The sequence below is a fragment of the Canis aureus genome, chromosome 1 (genome assembly GCF_053574225.1).
Source record: "Canis aureus isolate CA01 chromosome 1, VMU_Caureus_v.1.0, whole genome shotgun sequence".
Lineage (NCBI taxonomy): Eukaryota > Metazoa > Chordata > Mammalia > Carnivora > Canidae > Canis > Canis aureus.
This window is the reverse complement of record NC_135611.1, coordinates 4,471,556-4,489,042: the sequence shown is the minus strand read 5'-3', so window position 1 is coordinate 4,489,042 and position 17,487 is coordinate 4,471,556. Positions and strand designations below refer to the sequence as shown.

At 46.4% G+C, this 17,487-nt stretch overlaps 2 long non-coding RNA genes across 2 annotated transcripts; both read right to left on the bottom strand.

Moving 5' to 3' along the window:
* Positions 1–3,105: 3,105 nt before the first annotated feature.
* On the bottom strand, positions 3,106–14,328 carry LOC144301274 (uncharacterized). Its single transcript, XR_013368113.1, has 3 exons — positions 14,155–14,328; positions 3,741–3,911; positions 3,106–3,169 (listed from the first exon to the last, which is right to left on the bottom strand). It is a non-coding gene; the product is annotated as an uncharacterized LOC144301274 (long non-coding RNA).
* Positions 14,329–15,781: 1,453 nt separating this feature from the next.
* LOC144301241 (uncharacterized) lies at positions 15,782–17,472 on the bottom strand. The gene is made up of 2 exons (XR_013368069.1): positions 17,275–17,472; positions 15,782–17,189 (listed from the first exon to the last, which is right to left on the bottom strand). It is a non-coding gene; the product is annotated as an uncharacterized LOC144301241 (long non-coding RNA).
* Between the last annotated feature and the right edge of the window lie 15 nt (positions 17,473–17,487).

The following is a 17,487-nucleotide window of genomic DNA, read 5'->3' as shown; positions in this document are numbered from 1 at the left end:
TATCATCCATTTACAATTAATTTTGGCTTCCTAGTGATTCCAGGTTGGGGTAGTGGTAATACTCTAAAGCTCACTTCTATGTCCCTTTAACATATTCTGATCATTATTTGGGCAGCTTCTTTCCTCTGGCACAATAAATGATTCCAAGCTCATCTTGTTCTTTTCCTACTCTATCTGATATCAGCCATTTCTCCAAAGAAATTTCATTCTTTTTAGAGGAGAATTTCTTTAAAAAAAGAAGAACTAGCTGGTTAGCATAATCATTTCTAGGCAGAATGTTGCCCCTAGGTCCTCAAAGCTAGAAAATAAATGTATTTCTGAAAATATGAAAGCATATATGTAAAATATAGGCATATATACACGCACATTTCTGTCTTTCTATGTCTATGAATCCACCTGCCCATCCATTATCTCTGTGTGTGTGTGTGTGTGTGTGTGTGTGTGTATGTACAATCTATCCATCATCCACCTGTCGAGCTATTTATCTAACAAGGGCTCAGAATGTACGCCCATCACTCTAATTTGAATCCAACACTACAGGGTTCATTATAGCTTCCTCTTTTTTTCACATCTGCACATCTTGTCCAACAGTCCAAGCACTGGCTCCTGTTATGTTGATGTAAATGAGGATACATTAACATAGGTACTCACTCCCCATATGGGTCCAGTCTCCCAGCCCTGCCTGCTGCTTCCTACCCACCTGACATCATCCCAGGTAGCATCCACTGCTGTTGGTCTGTGTCTTCACAGACCCTTCTGAAGCTGTGTAATGGACTTTTACCTGAAACCAAAAGGAGGAAGGGTGGAAGGAAGGAAGGAAGGAAGGAAGGAAGGAAGGAAGGAAGGAGAAGGAAAAAAGGTAGGTAGGTATCCCCAGGAATGTTCATCTCAGAACACCTCCCTTTCCAAGTTAGTAATTTAGTAATCAGGGCAGGTAAACACAGCCTCCTTTACCTGTTGTCATGGTCGTTGCCCGTGGAAGGATCACCCGTCTTGGGACTGACTTTGGTTCTCAACAGAGAGGTAGCCAGTGCCAAGCATGGTTGGCCTATTTGTGTGTCTGTGCCTGGGAGTGCCTATGTGTGTCTTGACAAATGGAAGCAGCAGGTGTGTAGACACCACAGCATAACTCTCCATAGAACGCGCTTCTTTAAATCCAGATTAAATATACAATTTGAAGCCTGACCTTTCCGAGTAATTAAAGATTTCTATTTTATGGTTTTTATAGACATGGTAGGGTGGAGGCAAGAAGAAACCTCTTTAATGATTAAGGTGGATAGAGTGTGGAGGGTTTTTTTTTTCTTTCTTTCTTTCTGCTTGAGATTTAAAGGGACAAATGCTGGGCAGAATGTGGGCAGGTGGCTGTGGTGGTTTTGGTGACTGTGGTCAGGGTGGAAATAGAGCGTGGCTCATGGGAGGAGAGGCCTGAGGGGAGCTCTAGCTGTCCCTGGGTTACAGAAGAGGGGGTTAAGGTGGCCTGGCCAGGGCACAGCATGACGGGATCCTGTGAGGGGTGGCAGGGTGCTGGGGGGCCGGGCGGCGAGATAGAATGGCATCCAGTGGGCACCCTTGCTGAAGCCCACCACCTTCTCTGTCTCTTCCCTCAGTGCCCTGGATGAGCACTGCGGCCGTATTCTTTCCACATTAAAGGTTTGGGAAAGGGTCTGTGAAGCCTCTCACCAGGGCGAGGGGACCCATGCAGAATGATGCCACCAGGGCCACGCAGGGACAAGCGCAGCAAATATGCTGCCAACCATGTGTCTTTCTCCCTGTGTGCCTCAGTCACACCAGTAACACCAACTGGTTGGACACCCATCCAGCTCTGACAGTCTGGGATTTTCTGCGCTGGTGTGGATTAGAATTCAGTGGATCCCATCCAGGCAGAGACCTTCCATAAAGAGGAGAGATGCTAGTTTGCTGCTGGGTGGAGGACTTTGGGGACTATGTCCTGGGATTGCATGGGGGCACCTGTAGCTCAGTCCTGTCACCCCTTGCTAGACCCTGCCCACGCTCACTGTCCTAGAAATATGGAGCTGTGTCTGTGCTTCTGCCCAGAAACCCTGAGTGCTGAGGCCACTGGACCCTTCCTTTGGCAGTAATTTTCCATGCAGAGCCACTCTGGTGCCTTCTGCCCCCACAAGTGTCCTGACAGCAGTCACCCAGGAAGGCAGCAATGGATCCCACCTTGGTGGAGCAGTGTTGGGACAGGTCCATCACTTCTGGCTTCCCTTGCTCTTGCCCCACTGGGGGTTATTCTCCCCCTTCCCATCAGTGCTCAAATGTTTCTCCACCTGCCCCAAAACCAAACAACTCTTTCTCAGGTCCAGAAATCAGCATGTTGCCCGGTCGTGTCAGTGGGGTCAATGCATTACCTCTGCTGTGCCCTTTATATCTGACTATCAAATAGAGGGTGAATTTGTTATTTAAAGAGTTAAACTTATTGTCTTGTAGACTTGTGAGGCATCCTCACACAGGCAGAAGTGCTATTTTAAGGACGGTGGTCCTCTTGGCTTCTACAGGGGCACAGGGAACATGTGCCTCCCGCCCCGGGCTGAAGAGCAAGGCCAGAGGAGCCCATGAGAGTAAGATCCAGGATAATCCAGAACAATGCCAAGGCTTCTGGAGCTAGAACCATGTGTTTCTAGAATGCCTTCTACTGGGCTTTTCCTCTTCTTGCTTGGTCTCTGTTCATGAAAGAGAATGTTACGTTTAAAGGGGATGTCATGTCAGGCACCAGAGCCAGAGAGAGGAAGTGGGTAATTGAAGCCCTGTATCTGTTATACCAAGTTCTGTGATGGTTGACATCAGTAATGACAAGAGGCACCGTCATTAAGGAAGGGACAAAGGGGACACAAGCCTCACCATCATTAGCACGTCACAGAAGTGCACCCAAGCCCGATAAATCCTGAAGTTCAGACTATGATCTCCATTTTGCATTTCACAATGACCCTGTTTGGAGGTGACACTCATCAACTCACCTTTAACAAACTACCAATATTAATAGGACCATCATGACTCTGATCTGAAGATGAACTGCATTTTATCTCCACATCCTCCTCAAATCCTTTTTTCTAGAACAATCCTTTAGGAAAGTCAGATTTACTCACCAAGAGAAAAATAGATTGTAAATGAGGTAAATAAGAGAGTGATGATTTAGGATGTGGTCGATCTGCAAATAAGCCAAAAGAAAAATATTGAATCAAACGTCAGGTCATCACAGCTTCCTTCTTAAATTCAAACCAAGTCTTCTTCAGATTCAGGCCCCAGTGTGGGCTAACGGGTCTGTTCAGTGCACACCGTGTCTTAAACTTCATTCTACCATTTTAGGAACTTTTCCCAGGGGAAGGGATTGCTCCCATGCTTCTCATGCCTGAGTACGTTGATCCCTTTGCTGTCAATGACCCTATTTGGTAGCACATTATTTTAAACATCCATTACTATTAACATTAGCTAATGGTTAATTACAACAGAATTCCTATCGAAGTGCATAAGAGAGTCATATGAATGCCAAATGAGTACATTAATGATTGGTGTTATCACAATGAATACGAAATGATTTCATAATGACTGGGGAGGTAATATATAATAAAAAAGGATTGCTCCCACTTTTATACACTTATCACAGATTTAAAACCCATTCTTGGCCTCCATTCAGAAGCCATGAGTTACCTGAGAGCTTTTCTCTGAAGATTTCTAGGAACCTCTACATCTTCAATCAAAATCTAAACACTGTTACTCACCCCGGTGTTCAACTTTGAGGATAAACGTCATTGTGTTTGTCCTTACAAAGAGCTTTAGAAATGCTACCTCATTGTCATAAGTAAATTCAGTTCATTCATGTATTCATCCAATTAGCCTGTAAACATTCTCAAACACATATGATGCTCTTGGCATTGCACTGGGTACAAGGGCTGCAAAGAGAAGAAGAGAGAATTCTTATCATTGACAAACCCAAATGGGAGAAGATGAGCAAGAACATAATTACAACGATGTGTTTCGTGTGTTGTAACAAGAGAGAGAGTGAGTGCGCATAGAGTGCTGGGAGGGGAGGAAGAGCCATCACACACATTGCCAGGGCTTTTGTAGGAAAGTGTCACAGATAAGGAGACCTCTGAAGTGGACTTTAGTGAGACAGTCATATGGGAGCACATTGATAAAGGTTGGGAGCGTTAAAGGTCATTTCTAATAGAAATCACAGTGGGAGCAGAAGCAGAGAGGCATGAACTCATGCACCATACTTGGAGAAGGGAATGCAGGAGACAGGAGATAGGGTGCTTGGAAGTAAAGCCACAGATACAGAATGAAGCCTAAAATATTTGTCATGGCTTTCTAAAAAGTTTTGCAGTCCTCGTGACTCACATTTTGTGAGAAAGTGTCCATTTACAAACCTAAGAAACTCGGCAGACCTCAAGCAGGGTAATCAAAGGAGACGGCACATAGCCACATCAAGGCCAAACTTCTCGAACATCAAGGAAAAGATGAAATGTTGAAGCAGCCTGAGGAAAAGAGGTATCACACTCTGCAGAACAATGATCCAGATGACAGCTGAGTGCTCGTTAAAAGCAACGAGGCTAGAAGGGGACAGAGTGACTTATTTGAAGGGTTAGAAGGGAACACTGCTAGCCAGCATTCTATAGCTAGCACAACTATCCCTCAAAATGAAGATGAAGTAGAAACATCTCAGAGAACTGAAGATGGAGAGAATTTGCTACCAGCAGATTCATACAACAGAGAAAGCTGCTCTTCAGGCTGAAGGAAATGACATCAGACAAAAAGTGGATACTCAGAAAGAAGGAAGAGTGCCAGAAATGGTAAATGTGGGTAAGATACATGCAGTGCATACATATTTGTGTGTGTATACATACATGCATGCATACATGCTTTGTGTTATTTCTTTTCTTAATTCTGTAAGATATAGGATGTTTATTTCTTATCTTTTAAAGATTTAATTTATTTATTCATGAGAGACACAGAGAGAGGCAGAGACACAGGCAGACAGAGAAGCAGGCTCCCTGTGGGGAGGCTGACAGAGGACTGGTCCCAGGACCCCAGGGTCACAATCTGAGCCAAAGGCAGATGCTCAACCACTGGGCCACCCAATGCCTGAGATACAGGATGTTTAAAGCAAGTTATAATATCATATTGTGGGAGTGAGAGCACATATAGATAGAGGGTTATTTGTGGCAACAAGAGCATAAACAACTGGACACTTGGACACTAAATATAATTCTACTGTTGGGAGCTTAGGATTTTTTTGTGCATTTCTGTGCAATATTACCTCTGACTAGACTGGATATGTTCATGGTGCATATGAATTCCTTAGAACTACTCCTAAAAATTCTGCCAGGAGTATAGCTGGAATGCCTAGAGGAACCTCAAGATACCCTGCTAAAAATAATGGATTAACCCAACACAGGACAGAAAAGGAAGAACAGAGGGACCAAAGGAGATGGATAATAGGAAATTAAAAAACAAACAATAAAAACTCAGTAAACCTAAGCAAGATCATATGAATGGGATAGTGGTGGCTTCCTGCCGACATACTGCTGAATTACTTCACTTCCCAGCTCTTACCTCACCTTTGTAACTAATTCCTCGCATTTAATCTGTTTTAAATAGAGTGATCTTAGTTTTCTGTTTTGATCCTTGTTGTTAGATACCCAGTGCAGAGGGGTTGCTTGACTGAATAATGTGCTGATTATAAAATGGAATATCCTGTAGCAAGTGAACCTGATGTAGGGAAAGCATCATGGCAACTGTATAGTTAACAGAACAGCAGGCTCTTTGACGGAAATTTCTAATATTCACCCACATATTAATAGTAGTTAATTCTGGCTGTGAAGATCACAAGGAATATTTGTTCTTGTCTTTGGATTTTCTTTGTGTTGGATTTTTTTCTATTGAAATGAATTACATTTGTAGTTAGAAAAATGAAGTAAAGAGAAGAACTTGGTGAAGACTGATTGGAGGTGATGGTGGGGGGCATGAAGGAGATCCCTGGACCAGAGCTAAGGTGTATCATGAGCCTGAGGACATGGAGAAGGGATGATGAGGTGTCAAGGGTGGTCACTGCCTGGGAAATAGGATGACGGTGTCAGCAGAGGCAAAGGAGGAAGAGTCGAGGTTCATGCCAACTCTACTCTCTGTGCAGATTTCCGAGAGGCAATGGGACAGGGTTCTGGCATTTGGGAAAGAGGTCAAAACCAGAGATACAGAACTCACAGCTATTCGCATCTTGAAATAGCTCACTGAAGCCCAAAGAAGTGAACATACTGTCAGGAGAAGAACACAGGATAGAACAAAAGATGAGAAAGGCACCCCTTCATTTTGTGGTAAAATGCCAATATTTGAAGAGTTGGTGAAGGAGGACAATCCAGCCCAAGAGATGAAATCAGAAGACTCAGAATGATAGAAGAAAGCATAGAATGTCTAAAAGCATCTTTGAATGCTCACATCCAATAACTTTCCAGAACTCTCATATCACGTCTTATGCTGTCTGTGAGATAGGATTTGGGAAGATTGGAGAGTAATCCCCTAAAATGGCATCTATGTTTATCTTTGGGTGTGGGAACACCAAAGAATTTCAGCTATTTTGTGCTCTTTACTATTGTACCAAATATTCTATAATTTACATATACTGCCTGGGCAAGTAGAAGAAAAACAGTCAATGTGATTTTTGAAAGGGATTTGTTGGGGACAAGTCGACAGGACTTAATGAAGTGGTTCACTACTGGGAAGTTTCTTTAAAGTGGGTTACTGGGATCAGAAAGCCATCAGAGCTGAGGACGCCCACTACAGAGGGAGGGGGAGAAAAGCCTCCACGAGGGTGGCAGGTCAGGTGGGCCCAGGGGCTGAGTCTGGTGGGAAGGTTGAGGAAGGCATGTGCCAGGGGACCAGAGGAGCTTGATGGGACGTCTGAGGGAATCAGCTCAGGAGTTGGTGGTCCGCTCTTACTGAATCCTCTCTGTGTGCAGGCTGATGGGGTGGGGGGGGATCCCTAAATCATGTTTTCCATGAATGTGACACTTGCACATGGCCATGGGGCAGAGCTGGACATCTCGGCTTGGGGATGGGGGGTTGTCCATCAGACTTTGGTGACAGTGAAGGTCCCAGACGCGTTGCCCATAGCTTCCTCCTGAAATACCCTGTTTCACAGTAACCAGAGGGCCAGAACTTTCTGGAAGCAGACCTGTTTCAAAGACAGGCCAAGGGGCTTCTTGTTTCTCTGCCAAGATTTACTAGCCTGCTTAAACTTAAAGTAGAACCTTTAAACACTCATCGAAATTTAGATGCGGTCAGGAAGGAATTAGATACAGATAATGTTGTTGCGGATAACCATAGGACTTGACAGACCTCTCCCGGGTATCCACAATCAGGGGTAGTGACCCCACTTGAGCCAGAAAGAAGCTTCTCTTCCTGTTGAGGTTGGGGGGATGGCACAGGCCTTGTGTGGTGGCCATTCTGGAGTTAAACATGCTCCGAAGGAGAAAGGACATCAGAGGGATTTCAAGCACCCGCACGGGCTGTCCTTCAGCCTCCAGAAGAGAGGAAGGAGAGGGTCCCTGAGCGTCCCCTACCCTCCTGCAAACCAGCCTTGAGGCGAGGCCAGGAGAGCAGCCAGGGGAGGAGTGGGTCTAGGCTCCATGGGCGAGGGGGGCTGAATGGGCTGCATCTCCCATCCTGGGCCCTTCACCCTGAGGGCCTTACTCCCACTCCTGGTAAAGCCTCCGTGGAAGGGCGAGCAAAGGTGAGACCCCTGGAGACACGGCCCTCACTTTGAGCACCCGCCACCCGGCCGCAATCGAGCTGTTTGGCTGTCGCCGTTGTGCTTAATAAAGAACCTCTTTTATGGGATGGAGCTAACAGGCTGTTGTTAATGGCTGAGACTTTTTTTTTTTGAAAAACATTCCTGCAGCATTCCCTGGAGTGAGACTCGGGACAATATTAAATCCAATGAATCACCCAGCCTTCAGGAGGGCAGGGCTGCAGCCGCGCAGCCGCCTGGAGTGATGGCTCAGCCGGGTGTCCCCGGGGGCTGCGACGCCTGCCTCTCGTTAGTGAGGGGAGCCGCCTGTGCCAAATCGCCTTGCCTCTCTATCTCATTTTTGGGGGGTCGTGTAATTCTTTCTGGCAGTTCGGGAAGAAGCCGGCTGGACACCACTGTCAGCTTATTATGCAAAGCGTTCGGACAAACTATTGCCAAGCTATTGTCATGGTTGACACTTGACTTTTTATTTCTTTTTTTTGTTTTAGGATCTGGGGTCTATTTTTTAAAGTTTATTATTTATTCATGAGGGACACAGGGAGAGAGGCAGAGACACAGGTAGAGGGAGAAACAGGCTCCATGCAGGGAGCCCGATGTGGGACTTGATCCCGAGACCCCAGGATCATGCCCTGAGCCAAAGGTAGACGCTCACCCATGGAGTCACCCCAGCATCCCAACACCTGACTTTTTGATTTGACGATTACCCTCCTGATTGTACCTTGCTTCCATGTCAGGCTCGACCAACACAATCAGAATTGAGCAGCTGGGGAGGGAGAGGTTCACGGACGGGCCTGCACAAGTTTGCTGTGGGTGAGTGGTGCTTGCCAGGCTCGACCACACCCCACCACCCTTCATCTCCAGGGACCTTCTGCTCTGTGCCTCACCACCCACTGGTCTGCTTCTGTGAGGGCCCCGAAGGCCACTCTCCCAAAAGTGGGCCTGAGTCCTGGGCTGGCTGAGGGGCCTGCTGCTCCAGATCTTTTCTGGAGGATTTTGATTCCATTCACCTCCATTGGGATGGTGCCTCGCTCATAAGACTTAATATGATTGTACTCATAGGATTTAGTTAGTTCGTCCGCCCCATGATAAGGACCCAGGGAGAAGGAATCGAAGTGTTAAGGTTCTGGAGCTGCTCCCAGGGTGCTCCGCAGGCTGGTAGCCAGGAGCACTGCCTGGGACTTGTTAGTCCCACCTAGACCTGGGGATCAGAACCCCCCTTAACTAGGTGACTCCTTTGCACGTTCAAGTCTGAGAAGCGCTACCTTCCGGGACGTGTCCAGGATCGGCCGGGGAATCAAACATCCCTGCCCCTGATTCACGGTGTGCCACCGTAGCAGGGGGCTCTCCTGCTCCCCCAGACACACAGGCTCTCCACAGAGGCACACAGCCCACAGAAACCGTTTCTCAAATGCCCAGTTGTCCAAACACTTTTCCAGCTGTGACTCATGTGCATGCAAGCCTTCCAGCCATGAGTCATCATTTATTCTTCACGAGGTGTCGTCGAAGCCTGCTGATGCCACGTGCAGGGCTGATTCATTGACGATGCAGAGATTAACCCCACTCGTCCCGATGTGAGTGGCACAGGAGCGGTTTCCACAGAGCCCTGTGTCGACAGCGCTGAGCCTTCCCGCTGCACGGTGCCCTAGGACGGGTGCAGGCACGGGGAGATCCAGCCTCCACAGGGGCCCCGGGAGTGACCAGACCTGGCCACCGGATCTAATCTCCCTTCTCTGCCAGCAAAGGAGCCTGCCACATCTGGGTGTGGTGTCCTGGCCACCTCTCTGTGCGTAAGGAGGAGGACATTACAGGGACAAGTGAACTGAAGAAGTGGCTCCCAAGAGTTTAATTTTTAAAAAAAAATGATACCGAGGGCGCCCGGATGGCTCTGCTAGTTAAGCCCTGGACACTCGGTTTTGGCTCAGGTCATGATCTCAGGGTGGGGCCCAGCACTCAGCAAGGAGTCTGCTTGAGATTCTCTCTCCCTCCCCTCCCACTTGCACGTGCAGGCTCTGTCTCTGTCTCTCTGTCTCTGTCTCTCTCTTTCTCTCAAATAAACAGGTAAATCTTTAAAATGAATGGTGCTGAGTGCCTGTCCCTGAGCTAGCAGTTCACCTCTGTGATCATGGGCGATGGTCTCACGGTTGTGCCGGATGTGAGACAGCAGCAGGTGACCGTGACCCCAGGGGATGAAAGACAAAACAAACTGCTTCATCAGTAATGAGAACTTTGTGTGTGTTTAATTAGAATCGTCATTGTAATCTTTTTTTAAATCCAAGGTTCGTGCTTGCGGGCTGCGGAATAGGCAGGCACGCTCCCGTCCCTCCGCCTTGACCTAGAGCCCTGCAGGCGGCTCGCGGGGGCACCTGCCCCGGCGTCGGGACCCTGCTCACCCCGGTGGCTCTTCGGGTTCGCGGCCAGCACGACCACGCCGGACGAGCCACCCCGGCGGCCGAGGGGGGCTGGCCGCAGACTTTGTTGAACTGCCTTAACTTTGAGTGTCCTTGCCTCTGTCAGGAGGTGTCACAACCTTGGACGCAGCTCGTGTGGGTGTTAATTATTTCCTTTTCGTTTCCAGCTGGCGCAGAGCGTTAGCACCTTAAGTGGCTCAATTTGATCCCTGCTCTCGGGAACAAGGTAATTAAGTCAGCTGCGACTTAAGGAGCCGGCCCCGCCTCGACTTGTCGCCCGTCTTCAGACAGCGCTCCATCCTAAATCATTTGATAATGTAAGAGGCTCGGTGCAGTTCTCTACTTGACGGAGGGTGAGTTCATTAGGTCACAAATCAGTAATTGATTCTCAGTGTGTCTCTGCTGGTTTTATTACAGTAATGAGGACTATCTTTTTTTCTCATCTCCTCTAATATGTTACCCAAACCATCAGCTTCTCAGTTTGGTGTCAGGATGACTTTGACAGGTTGTTAGCAACTATATGAAGTACAGAACATCACAGAAATGTCTCAAACTGTGTTGCTGTGTACTGCGCGGAGCCTTAGGTGGTCCCGAAATCAGCAAAGCACTTGCAAGGAAAGAAGTTACAGCAGCGATTGAAAACATGACTACGGGCTTGATGTCCTAATGAAGTTCTTTGCACCATCAGATACGTTTCACTCACAGGGCAGATTTCGCGGGGCCGGGTGGCCTCTGCCACTCTCCTCCAGAATGTTCCCAAGCAGAAACACGGAGGAGCGAAGCTCAAGAGCAGAGCAGACACTCTCGCTGCGAAAGTTACAGGCTCCTCTTTCTCTCCTTGCGGCTCTTTGTAAAAAGTGAGCCACCATTTTTGCTAATGTCTATACAGTCGGATGTCGTTGTGTTGTAGAAAGGGAAAATCCACTGTATGACGTTCACTGGGAGAGAAAGATGGGTGTTATTTACGGTAATTCTCTCGCCGGCCTAGTGACTTCTAACAGGAGTTACACAGACAAAAGGGAGGAAAAGACATTTTCTTTTTGTGTGTGATTTAATCAGAATGTTTGAAGAAAATTGAATATTTATTTTTTTTATCCAATGCACGTGTTTTTGAATTTGCACTTTCCAAGGGCACCTGGGTGGCTCAGCGGTTGAGCGTCTGCCTTCAGCTCAGGGTGTGATCCCAGGGTCCTGGGATCGAGTCCCACGTCAGGCTCCCTGCATGGGGCCTGCTTCTCCCTCTGCCTATGTTTCTGCCTCTCTCTCTGTGTCTCCCATGAATAAATAAATAAAATATTTTAAGAAAAGCTTTCTAGATTTTTCTGTTTTGTTTTTTATTTTTGTTTATTTGTTTATTTTTGAGGTGTTGGATTTTGCTCACAAGAGTTAGCACTGTTTGATGATATCAGGAATTTCAAGTTCAGGATAGCAAGGAGTCTTGGAATCATTCTCTGACAAGGCCAGACCCTGAGACCAAAGGCCACAGAAATAGTGATGTCTAATGGACTGTTTCTTGCAGCCTTTCCCTGTCCTGTAGGAGGAACTACAACTCAAAGTCAATATTTATGAACCATCACAAAGAACCAACACCAAAACAATAGACCAGGCAACGCTCCTTTAAAATCAGAACTCATGAGACCACTGGGTAGGGAACAAACAACCCAGGGGTGTGGCTGTTCAGCCTCAAGGGTGATTTTTGTTACACAGCAAAACATCTTGCTGATTAAGTCACCAATGATGATCCTGGGGAGTTGACACCATGTGATGCATCCCAATTTAAGATTCACAAGCAGTGAAGACACACATTTCTCACTCCATGCTTGACATAGAGGAACTGAGGCCTGATGCCCGGCTTTGCCTCACCGATGTCAAAGGTGACATTGTGAACTGGCTCCAGCCTGTGGCAGCCACTTCTGGAACTGTCCATTTATCCCGTGTTTGCAGCTTGAGATCATGAAAAGCTTTTATCAACACTAAAAATAATATTTAGCAAGGCTCATCGATCCTTCTTTAAATAAAGCACCTATTTTAGGTGAGGTTAGCAATTTTATTCATAGGATTAATTTCATCCCACAAACTGCTGTGCAATGTCTGACAAAGATCTTTTTATAAATTCAACTCTGGAAAATAAGTCATAATCCCATCTGCTCCCTTCATTTCTCTCCACTCTGTAGAAGAAATTCAACAATACAAGGTCTCCTGCAGACTGAGACAGGTGAAACTGATATTAATAAATCACCAGCAAATATATAGATGAAGGTGACAGTGGCTATAAGAAATCGAATCATTACACTTGTCCTGCTGCTCACAGCTGAGTGACTGGTTTTTGGCATAGAGCTCGGACACCAGAGCATCTGAGTTTCCCAATGACCCTGGTCCCCAAGGCCTTCTGAGGTTCCAGTTTCAACACTGCTCTGTCTCTCTCACCTCCGACGCGGGAAGCCCAAATCCCCCAAGAGAGGGAAGTACATCTGAAAACAAACAGTGCTTAGAAGGCTTCTCGGTGTCCTTATTCTGAGTCCCTGCAATAGCTGAGTGCAGGCAACTCCGCTATAAAAAGGAAGGAAGGGAGAGAAAGCACTTGCAAATTAAAAGTAAGCCCTTAAATAAAATAGCAAATTACTATGTAAAACCTAAGTCGAGCAAGATTTCTATTTGCCAGCCTTCAACTGGGTTTTGAAGGAAAGGGAATCCCCGCAGCACATACTAAGAATATTTTGCCGCCTGCTGCTTTTTCTGGCAGGATCTGCTTGGTTTGTGGGAAGACTGCCGGTCTGATATTGGACTCTGCTGGGAATCAGGTGGCAATGTTAGTGTGGTGACCATCATGTGAGAGGGCACCAGGGTTTGGAAGCAACCTTGCACCCGGACATACGGGCCCTCACGCTGCTCTCACATTCGATGCCAACAGACAGTCCTGGCTTCTGTGGGCCACAAAGCTGGTTCCCCAGTGACGTGACACAGAGATGCCCATGGTCCCCAAAGGCCACACTCTGAAGGCCGGGTCTCAGGAACCCCTGGAGATGTCTCACCCAACACACTCGGCAGATTCCTTGTTGATACCTGTTCCCAGATCAGAAATAAGTTTTTTTTTTTTTTGGTCCCTTTTTTTTTTTGCTGTGCTTTCTACCCAGAATGTCCTCTTGCTTCTACTTTTATTCAAATCCCCACTGTTTTTCAAATCCCCACTGTTTTTCAAATCCAGGGCAGTCTAACTGTCTTAGTTGGCTAGGGCCGCTCTAACCAAACACCACAGCCTGGGACGCTTACACAACAGACATTTCTCACAGTTCTGGCGGCTGGAAGCCCAAAATCGAAGTGCTGGCAGATTCGGTTCCCGGTGAGATCCAATTCTTGGCTTGTAGACCACTACCTTCTAGCTGTGTCCTCACATGGCAGAGGGAGGTGGGGGGCGGGGAGAGGAAGCTGGAGTGGGGTGGGAAGACAGATGGGGGGAGAGAGGGAGCGAGCTCTGGTCTATGTCCCCTGTAATAGGGGCATTAACCTCATCGTGGTGTCCACTTTAAGACTTCATCTAAATCCAGTCATCTCCCAAAGGCCCCATCTTCAGACACCATCACATCGGGGGCTAGGGTTCAACATATGAATTTGGGAAGACACATACTCAGTCCATATCACTCACCAAATCCATAAACTTTCTGGTTCAGAGATAGCATCTCCGTTCTCTCCCTCCTGGGCCTCCTCCTGTCTGGACACCAGGACATACTAGGACTGGTAACTGGTGATGCCTGGGCTCCAGTTGGCACTATTTGGCCACTCTGCCTAATGACATGTCCCTCGGGCACCTTGCATCCAGGAAGTATGAGATGGAACCAAGCAGACTTGTCTCTGAAATTCTCCCTCGACTCTCACCTTTGCCTCCAAAATCCCAGCAAGTGAAAGACACTTGTTTGTCCCAACTTTTCTCTTTGCACCAAACCCAATCCATCCCCAGGTCCTGCCACTGCAAACTCAGAATACCTTTGACTCTGCTTTTATCTCTGCTGATGGTCTCCTCTGAAACTACCCTGTTCTCACCGATGCTTTCTGAGTTGTGTGTTAGTTAGAGAAGACACAGGGCTATCAGCCTGCCTCTGATCTTGCCCTTCCAATGACCCTGTGAGTTGCTCCCGAAACTTCTCATAGAGCAGGGATTCAGAGTAGGGATCCATTGTGACTCAGGTATTTAAAACCCTTCAATGTCTCCCCAGTGCTCTCACAATGAGGCCAGACACATAAGGCCATTTATGGTGTGGTGTGATGTGTTTACCCTTGAAACTCATTCCTCAGCATCTCTTGCCTCCTTCCTCCTCCACTGCCCAACCCCTGCTTTGCGATCTACATTCCAGCCAGCTTGAACAGAGCACACTCCACAGTTTCTAGAATATGCCAGGCTCCCTCTGGTTTCAGGATCTTTGTATAAGGTCATTTCTTGATTTAGGATTCCTCCGTTTCCTTGGTCCTATCCTCCAACACTTGCATTACAGCATCCGCATTATGTAGAATGGGGATGGGTAAATTGTAGGCACTTAAAATACATTTAACGAATTAATGAAATTAATTCAACACATAGATATTCAAACAAGTGCTGTACTCTGCAGACTATTTCCTTTAGGAAAAAAAAAATTATTTTGCAAAGAATCAAATTCCTGCCTGAAATCTGCTAAGGATAGCTTCTTAGAGTCTCTCCTCTCCTCCTTTCTCTCTCTCTCTCTCTCTCTCTCTCTCTCTCACACACACACACACACACACACACACACACACACTCAATGAGATTATCTAGTATGGCTATCTGCATTTATTCCCGGATGGGTTCAAGGTTAGTACTGATTATAGAAATAAAATTTATTACCAAACAATGACAAATTTTTAGCAATGAGAAGGTACACACAATGTGCCTTGGTCTCAAAATGTATTTTCTTCAATATTGAGTTATTTTTTTCTTTTTATTGAATAAGCCTATATTGGCTGGGCACTTGCTGTATGCCATGGTCTATGCTGGGGCCTCAGGTGGGGGGCCTTTTCTGACAACATGCTTTGATATGTCTGCTGTCCCCTGGTGCTTCTCTTCAATCAGAGAAAAAAAGGAGAAGAAGGGGGCCCTGGAGACAGAGGTCAAGAGAAGACAACCCAAGTCACCACTGAGGCTGGGGGGGGCAGCAAACTTTTGGGGAACAGAAATGGGTAATGAGAATTTGTTGGGTTGCCTTACAAGTGGTGGGGATGGAGAACCTCTAGCTCACCAGCCTCATGTGCAACCACTCAGCACTAAGACAGCCAAGTGCTCCTTGCTGTCATCCAGTTCCTGTTTTTGAAGGCAGTTAGAACAGGAAGATGAGGAGCCCGTGGCATTCGATGTATACAAATGTGGCATCTTAATGGTTTAAAATCCTAAGCCAACTTCCATGCATAATCACCAGTGTAATGATGACTTCACATTTCCGTAACCATGTCCCTATTGATGGAAACGTGGTTGTTTGCAGATTTTAATGGGGATACGGCATTCCATTTTATGAATCTTTCATAATTCATTAAGCTATTCTCTTACTGATAGATATTTGGGGAGTGGGCAATGTTCCCTATGACAAACAGTACTCGATCAGCATCCTTGTGCATGTCTCTTTATATTTTTATTTTTTATTTTCTGATGGAATCATAAAAGTGAGATTCTCTGGTCAAAGGGCATGCAAATGTCATGTTTTACCAGATAATGCTAAATTGACCCTCAAAAGTTTTTACCGGCTGGTTGTTCCTGCCAGAAATTAGGACAGTGCATATTTCATCCTATCCTTGGTAGCAGTAGGTGCTGGCAATATATTTACAACTGTACAATCTGACTTCAGAAAAGGGTATTTTATTGTCACTTCCACATCCCTTAATCAGAAATGTGTTTGAGCATCTTCTCGTAGACATTTACTGCTCGTACTAATTCCCGCCTGCATGTACTCCTTGTCCCTTTGAGGGACTGGTCATTTCTCTTTGATCTGTTGGATTTACTTGAATATGAGATAGTAATACTTAGATGTCAACGCTTCCCCTCCACGGTCTGTCACTTGTCTTTTAATTTTGTGCAGTCTGGTTTTCATTGGGGAAAAAGGTTATAGGTCATGTTATCCATTTGTTTCATTTTGTTTACTCGCATTGTGAGATCACACAAATATTCTCCTATCTTTTCTTTCAATGCTCCTTTGGTCCTACTTTTTACATTTAGGCCTTTGATTTAACAAGAATATATTTTTGTTTGTGGTATAAAATAGGGGTGTTAATTTTTTTCCAAATGGGTAGTCAATTGTTTCCAGCCTAGTTATTTTTACAAAACTCTTTCTGCACTAATTGGAAGGGCCACCTTGATCATAGATTGCAGACGTAAATATCCTCAAATTGATTTTGGAGCCATCTTTTAGTCCCATGGGTGGATTTGTCTGGTTCGGGACCCGTGTATTTCTGGCATCCTTATTGGTGGTTGGGAGGCCTGTCAACCCAACCCCCTCCTGTTCCCCAGAAGGTAGAGCTCACTGCAGTGCTTTTGTTAAGAGAGACTTCAGATTCTCACATATTCTGGGGGAAATTATTATACTAATTAAGTGAAACTCCAGGTTACCAAATCACTCCTAATGGGGCAGAAAGGTCTCCCAGAATTTAAGTTCTCCTTCATGCACCTCATTTGCGTTTCCATGCAGATAGCATCCTCTTCGGAGAGGGGAAGAAGCCAGTCTTGGAATGGCTTCATTTACTGTTCTGGTTTCTGCTTCCAGAGAAGGGAGTGCCTGTTCCTGTTAAATCTTCAGATCTTACAGGGCAGTGGGAAACTTCACATTCCCGCAGCAGGAGAGCTGAAACTGGAGTGTGGGTGTAAATCTCAGGCTGCTGATTGTTGGAACCCACAAGCTCTACCTTGTAAATAATTCACTTCGGTGCAGGAAATCTGCATATGAGGATGAAATGTCATTTATAACTCATAGGATATCGGCTTGGCTGGGAACGACTTTCCCATTCCTCCAACTCATTAGGCACTGCTAAGGAAGAGAGAACGCAGATGATGTAGAATAAACTCCCCACAGTAAGCCCATGACTGGTACAGACTAGTTAGCAATACTCTACCTGAAAAGAAAACTCGAGGATCTGCCCCATACTCATTCAGCTCTCCATGAACCTGGCACTCAGGGCTTAGCTTGGCTGTCCCTCCCTTTCCCTGGTGCTCCCCAGGCCCACCCTCCACCGAAATTCCTATGCAGACCAGGAGGAGGTCTGGCTGAGGTGTGTCCTGGGGAAGGGTGCATGCTCACTGTCTGCAGAGAGAGTATGTAATGTTCC